We start from the raw sequence: 7,500 nt of genomic DNA on the forward strand, positions 1-7,500 counted from the left end.
ATGATTTCACCAACAGAGAGGTAAATTGGTTACACATAGGGATAAAATTGTGCACGAGAGCAGGTTAAGTCGCTGCCCACATAAACGCAGCATCCAGCTTTGGATTGAAAAATGAGATACAGAAAGTATGAAGGAACAGAAAAGGGCCTACTGTCAGTTGCCTCACACACCTGAGTTTATGTGAGGAAAAGAAGATGAGGTTTAGAAGAGGAGAGGTGGTGTTCTACAGATTGAAAATTACAATGTTAGTAAGCATGATAGAATAGTCTGACTTGGAGGAGAGATGGAGGAAAGATCAAAGAAGGTTCAAGCGGAAGGAGAAACGTGGAGGTAACTTGTGGAAGGAGATATGGAGGAAAGAAGAAACACTGGTGGAGAGAATAATTTAGTCAGCTTACCAGTAGTAGGGTCAGTAATGCTGGAATAGGTCATGGAATGGTTGACCTCAAATTTCATGTCATTGGTGGAGGCAGGGGCGGCCTCTAACCCCCTCCTCCTCCTCCTCCTCCTCCTCCTCCTCCAGACTGCTCCTTCCCCCTCCTCTTCTCTGTTTTCTGTGAGGGTAGAGATAATGATGGTGATTATATAAGGACTAGGAGGAAGTAGAACAACATCAACAACAACAACAACAACAACAACAACAACAACAACACTTATAACTTACCGTCTAAGGAAGAACAGTGTTGCCACAAACATTAGACACAAAATTAACCCAAACACCAGGCCAACATAGAGGCCAGTGTTGGTAGCAGTGGTAGTAGTAGCAGTAATAGTAGTAGTAGTAGTAGTAGAGGTCCAGGATAGTGTAGGTGCTGTCATTGTCCTGGCCTGAAAAGTAGTAGTAGTAGTAGTAGTAGTAGTTGTTGCAGTAGTAATATTAGTTGTACTAGAAGCAAGAAGAAAAGAATTTCCCTAGCATTAGGAGGAGGAGGAGGAGGAGGAGGAGGAGGAGGAGGAGGAGGAGGAGGAGGAGGAGGAGAGAGAGAGAGAGAGAGAGAGAGAGAGAGAGAGAGAGAGAGAGAGAGAGAGAGAGAGAGAGAGAGAGAGAGAGAGAGAGAGAGAGAGAGATTAAGTACAACTGAGATACAACTACATAAATACATTCAATTTTAAAGTACACACACACACACACACACACACACACACACACACACACACACACACACACACACACACACACACACACACAAGTTATAGCATTAAGACAGATGACTATCCACAATATCCTAACCTAACCTAACCTAACCTAACCTAACCTAACCTAACTGCCTCATAAATGTCTTATTTAATTGAAGTGACACAAGAATGCAAATTTTATAGGTGAGAAAAATTATAACTCATTAATATTCATACTTCTGTTTCCTGACTACCACCACCACCACCACCACCACCTTCCCTAACTCACCCACCCTGTTCCTAACTTTCTCACACCGTTCTTTACTCATTCAACCAGTTTGTAAAATTTTTTTTTCCTAACTTATCCCATTCCTAACTTGCATATCCCATTCCTAACTTACATATCCCATTCCTAACTTAAATATACCATTCCTAACTTGCATATTTCATTCCTAACTTACATATCCCATTCCTAAACTACATATCCCATTCCTAACTTAAATATCCCATTCCTAATTTACATACCCCATTCCTAATTTATCCCATTCCTAACTTAAATGTCCCATTCCTAACTTGCATGTCCTCTTCCTCTTACCCACTCTGTTCCTAACTTATATATTACATTGACTTTTCCACATTTAAAGATTACCTATTTCATTCCACACCATTCCTAACTTATTTACTCCTCCCATTCTTAACTTAAATACACTCACCACTATATTTCTAACTTAATAATCCTTCTCATAAATTACCCATTCCATTCCTAACTTGCTTACAAATCCCTTTCCTAACCTACTTATTCACCTTAATCCTGCCTAACCAACACTACTTCTAACTGACTTATCTATCCCATTCACAATTTATTTACTCAATCCATTCCTAACTTACCAATCCCTATCATTCCTAACTTGCCCATACTCCTTAACCCTTTCCTTCCGGCAATCGTACATATACAATTGCAAAAATGCGTCCGCAGCGACGGCGGTCACACCCCTAATCAAGAATTTTTGCGCCCCAATTTTGAGGTCCAAGCGCGGTTTCTTGAGTGAGAAGGTGTGAGTGGAAGCGTCTGGCACGTTTCCACATGTAGTGTTGTCACTAGCTCTGGAAATGTAGCGGTAACTAAGCTATTTTCCCGTTCTCCGGGCAACACTTGGCAACCCCAGCGACCCGCCGGGTGGAAAGCACCATGATGAGTGGTAAGAGACAGCCTGATAAGAGCCAAGGATCTCAGATCATAACTCACCATGGAGCAGGACACAACATATGTATTTACCACTGCTTCTGAGTTTGAAGACACTGACACTGAATATTTAGAAGAACAAACTGAAGAAAGCAAAGACATCAGTGAGGACTCGCAAAATGATTTACAGGATCCACCTCTTTTATCACAACAGAGACATCATACCTGTCATTCTTTATTGATAATTGTTTTATTATCTTCCATTTTATAAGATAATGGTACAAGGTAACTTGTCAGAGAGAGAGAGAGAGAGAGAGAGAGAGAGAGAGAGAGAGAGAGAGAGAGAGAGAGAGAGAGAGAGAGAGATAATGTTATTTGCCTGAAACGATATGAAAGGGATGAAATCTCTCTCTCTCTCTCTCTCTCTCTCTCTCTCTCTCTCTCTCTCTCTCTCTCTCATTGGAAGTGTACAATTTCCCCTCCAAGATGAGAGAGAGAGAGAGAGAGAGAGAGAGAGAGAGAGAGAGAGAGAGAGAGAGAGAGAGAGAGAGAGACAAGGTAAGACAATAATCTTACCTTTAAATATCACATATCAAACCTTTGCCTAAAATGATCTAGATCAATAGCTCTATTGCTGAAAATAAAAAACTTTGTTCCAGTGGAAATTATGAAAATCATGTATTATGCCCATATATACCCACACTTAACCTACTGTAATCCAATTTGGTCCACTACCTACCCATGTCATCTACAAAATCTAAACATCCTCCACAAGAAAATTATTAGAATCATGACTAATAGTGACTTCCTCCAACACACACCTCCACTCTTTAAATCTATGAAAATCCTTCAACTCTCTGACTTATCAAACTTCTCTATTGCATCATACATGTTCAAATTGATAAATTTCAACAACAACAATACCCTGACCCTAACTCATAACCACTCCACACGCTACAGGCATTCTCTACAGATTCCCCATCATACCTTAACTCTCTACCAACACTCTCTAATGTATAAAGGTCCCAAAATATGGAATAGCACCCTGTCACATATAAAAAATTCATTAAGCGTAAATATCTTTAAGAGAAAACTAAAAGAATATTTATTGTCTCAATACTGACACATCTTGTACTTCAATCAATTTTTATCAATATCAATTATTTTGTTTCTTGGTATTGTAACCAAATAGTTCATATCCTCTGTAACTAAAATAGTTTATATCCTCTAGTATATATACATATTTATTTCTGTTTGTTTAATTATTCTCAAAACAAATATTTGCTTGTTTATAATCAGATTCCACTTCAATTTTCTCTATTTCTCATGTATAATTATGATTTTTCTCCTTTCCTTCCTGTTCTTGCAAAGCCATTTATCCCTAAATCTTTTGTTATTGCTATTTATTTATTTATATATATATTTTTTTTTTACATTTTCTTCAATTAGATTTTTAGTTTAGTGTTGTTTTACATTTCAGTATTAAGTAGATATTAAGTGTGCCCAAAAAGCTTGTGCTTCATAACGGGCTGTTTGTCTTTCAATTAATTAAGCTTATATATGTACTACAGACAAACATAATAAAGTGTTTAAGTGTTTAAGTGTTTAAGTGAGAGAGAGAGAGAGAGAGAGAGAGAGAGAGAGAGAGAGAGAGAGAGAGAGAGAGAGAGAGAGAGAGAGAGAATGTGTGTTTATATGAGAGAGAGAGAGAGAGAGAGAGAGAGAGAGAGAGAGAGAGAGAGAGAGAGAGAGAGAGAGAGAGAGAGAGAGAGAGAGAGAGAGAGAGAGAGAGAGAGAGAGAGAGAGAGAGAGAGAGAGAGAATGTGTGTTTATATGAGAGAGAGAGAGAGAGAGAGAGAGAGAGAGAGAGAGAGAGAGAGAGAGAGAGAGAGAGAGAGAGAGAGAGAGAGAGAGAGAGAGAGAGAGAGAGAGAGAGAGAGAGAGAGAGAGAGAGAGAGAGAGAGAGAGAGAGAGAGAGAGAGAGAGAGAGAGAGAGAGAGAGAGAGAGAGAGAGAGAGAGAGAGAGAGAGAGAGAGAGAGAGAGAGAGAGAGAGAGAGAGAGAGAGAGAGAGAGAGAGAGAGAGAGAGAGAGAGAGAGAGAGAGAGAGAGAGAGAGAGAGAGAGAGAGAGAGAGAGAGAGAGAGAGAGAGAGAGAGAGAGAGAGAGAGAATGTGTTATTATATGAGAGAGAGAGAGAGAGAGAGAGAGAGAGAGAGAGAGAGAGAGAGAGAGAGAGAGAGAGAGAGAGAGAGAGAGAGAGAGAGAGAGAGAGAGAGAGAGAGAGAGAGAGAGAGAGAGAGAGAGAGAGAGAGAGAGAGAGAGAGAGAGAGAGAGAGAGAGAGAGAGAGAGAGAGAGAGAGAGAGAGAGAGAGAGAGAGAGAGAGAGAGAGAGAGAGAGAGAGAGAGAGAGAGAGAGAGAGAGAGAGAGAGAGAGAGAGAGAGAGAGAGAGAGAGAGAGAGAGAGAGAGAGAGAGAGAGAGAGAGAGAGAGAGAGAGAGAGAGAGAGAGAGAGAGAGAGAGAGAGAGAGAGAGAGAGAGAGAGAGAGAGAGAGAGAGAGAGAGAGAGAGAGAGAGAGAGAGAGAGAGAGAGAGAGAGAGAGAGAGAGAGAGAGAGAGAGAGAGAGAGAGAGAGAGAGAGAGAGAGAGAGAGAGAGAGAGAGAGAGAGAGAGAGAGAGAGAGAGAGAGAGAGAGAGAGAGAGAGAGAGAGAGAGAGAGAGAGAGAGAGAGAGAGAGAGAGAGAGAGAGAGAGAGAGAGAGAGAGAGAGAGAGAGAGAGAGAGAGAGAGAGAGAGAGAGAGAGAGAGAGAGAGAGAGAGAGAGAATGTATGTTTATATGAGAGAGAGAGAGAGAGAGAGAGAGAGAGAGAGAGAGAGAGAGAGAGAGAGAGAGAGAGAGAGAGAGAGAGAGAGAGAGAGAGAGAGAGAGAGAGAGAGAGAGAGAGAGAATGTGTGTTTATATGAGAGAGAGAGAGAGAGAGAGAGAGAGAGAGAGAGAGAGAGAGAGAGAGAGAGAGAGAGAGAGAGAGAGAGAGAGAGAGAGAGAGAGAGAGAGAGAGTTTTGTATATATATATTTTCTTCTTTCTTTACATTTAAGTATAGGCTTTTCAAATAACAGCATAAAAAACGTATTGTTTTAAGCCTGATGTAAATTTTGTTTAAATAAAAAAAAAAAAAAAAAGAGAGAGAGAGAGAGAGAGAGAGAGAGAGAGAGAGAGAGAGAGAGAGAGAGAGAGAGAGAGAGAGAGAGAGAGAGAGAGAGAGAGAGAATGTGTTATTATATGAGAGAGAGAGAGAGAGAGAGAGAGAGAGAGAGAGAGAGAGAGAGAGAGAGAGAGAGAGAGAGAGAGAGAGAGAGAGAGAGAGAGAGAGAGAGAGAGAGAGAGAGAGAGAATGTGTGTTTATATGAGAGAGAGAGAGAGAGAGAGAGAGAGAGAGAGAGAGAGAGAGAGAGAGAGAGAGAGAGAGAGAGAGAGAGAGAGAGAGAGAGAGAGAGAGAGAGAGAGAGAGAGAGAGAGAGAGAGAGAGAGAGAGAGAGAGAGAGAGAGAGAGAGAGAGAGAGAGAGAGAGAGAGAGAGAGAGAGAGAGAGAGAGAGAGAGAGAGAGAGAGAGAGAATGTGTGTTTATATGAGAGAGAGAGAGAGAGAGAGAGAGAGAGAGAGAGAGAGAGAGAGAGAGAGAGAGAGAGAGAGAGAGAGAGAGAGAGAGAGAGAGAGAGAGAGAGAGAGAGAGAGAGAGAGAGAGAGAGAGAGAGAGAGAGAGAGAGAGAGAGAGAGAGAGAGAGAGAGAGAGAGAGAGAGAGAGAGAGAGAGAGAGAGAGAGAGAGAGAGAGAGAGAGAGAGAGAGAGAGAGAGAGAGAGAGAGAGAGAGAGAGAGAGAGAGAGAGAGAGAGAGAGAGAGAGAGAGAGAGAGAGAGAGAGAGAGAGAGAGAGAGAGAGAGAGAGAGAGAGAGAGAGAGAGAGAGAGAATGTGTGTTTATATGAGAGAGAGAGAGAGAGAGAGAGAGAGAGAGAGAGAGAGAGAGAGAGAGAGAGAGAGAGAGAGAGAGAGAGAGAGAGAGAGAGAGAGAGAGAGAGAGAGAGAGAGAGAGAGAGAGAGAGAGAGAGAGAGAGAGAGAGAGAGAGAGAGAGAGAGAGAGAGAGAGAGAGAGAGAGAGAGAGAGAGAGAGAGAGAGAGAGAGAGAGAGAGAGAGAGAGAGAGAGAGAGAGAGAGAGAGAGAGAGAGAGAGAGAGAGAGAGAGAGAGAGAGAGAGAGAGAGAGAGAGAGAGAGAGAGAGAGAGAGAGAGAGAGAGAGAGAGAGAGAGAGAGAGAGAGAGAGAGAGAGAGAGAGAGAGAGAGAGAGAGAGAGAGAGAGAGAGAGAGAGAGAGAGAGAGAGAGAGAGAGAGAGAGAGAGAGAGAGAGAGAGAGAGAGAGAGAGAGAGAGAGAGAGAGAGAGAGAGAGAGAGAGAGAGAGAGAGAGAGAGAGAGAGAGAGAGAGAGAGAGAGAGAGAGAGAGAGAGAGAGAGAGAGAGAGAGAGAGAGAGAGAGAGAGAGAGAGAGAGAGAGAGAGAGAGAGAGAGAGAGAGAGAGAGAGAGAGAGAGAGAGAGAGAGAGAGAGAGAGAGAGAGAGAGAGAGAGAGAGAGAGAGAGAGAGAGAGAGAGAGAGAGAGAGAGAGAGAGAGAGAGAGAGAGAGAGAGAGAGAGAGAGAGAGAGAGAGAGAGAGAGAGAGAGAGAGAGAGAGAGAGAGAATGTGTGTTTATATGAGAGAGAGAGAGAGAGAGAGAGAGAGAGAGAGAGAGAGAGAGAGAGAGAGAGAGAGAGAGAGAGAGAGAGAGAGAGAGAGAGAGAGAGAGAGAGAGAGAGAGAGAGAGAGAGAGAGAGAGAGAGAGAGAGAGAGAGAGAGAGAGAGAGAGAGAGAGAGAGAGAGAGAGAGAGAGAGAGAGAGAGAGAGAGAGAGAGAGAGAGAGAGAGAGAGAGAGAGAGAGAGAGAGAGAGAGAGAGAGAGAGAGAGAGAGAGAGAGAGAGAGAGAGAGAGAGAGAGAGAGAGAGAGAGAGAGAGAGAGAGAGAGAGAGAGAGAGAGAGAGAGAGAGAGAGAGAGAGAGAGAGAGAGAGAGAGAGAGAGAGAGAGAGAGAGAGAGAGAGAGAGAGAGAGAGAGAGAGAGAGAGAGAGAGAGAGAGAGAGAGAGAGAGAGAGAGAGAGAGAGAGAATGTGTGTTTATAT

The 7,500-nt window shown here is 42.7% G+C and overlaps 1 protein-coding gene across 3 annotated transcripts in view; it reads right to left on the reverse strand.

Moving 5' to 3' along the window:
* LOC135098499 (uncharacterized) overlaps nucleotides 1–7,500 on the reverse strand; it is a 37,301-nt gene that overhangs the window by 25,778 nt on the left and 4,023 nt on the right. The window contains exon 1 of one of the 3 annotated variants that reach the window (XM_064000903.1): nucleotides 399–416. The exons of the other annotated variants lie outside the window; for them this stretch is intronic. The gene's annotated coding sequence lies outside the window, so the exon portion shown is untranslated. Of the gene's footprint in view, nucleotides 1–398; nucleotides 417–7,500 lie in introns of those variants that run through there. 3 annotated transcript variants of the gene reach the window in all.

Source organism: Scylla paramamosain, unplaced genomic scaffold (assembly GCF_035594125.1).
Source record: "Scylla paramamosain isolate STU-SP2022 unplaced genomic scaffold, ASM3559412v1 Contig66, whole genome shotgun sequence".
Classification (NCBI taxonomy): Eukaryota; Metazoa; Arthropoda; class Malacostraca; order Decapoda; family Portunidae; genus Scylla; species Scylla paramamosain.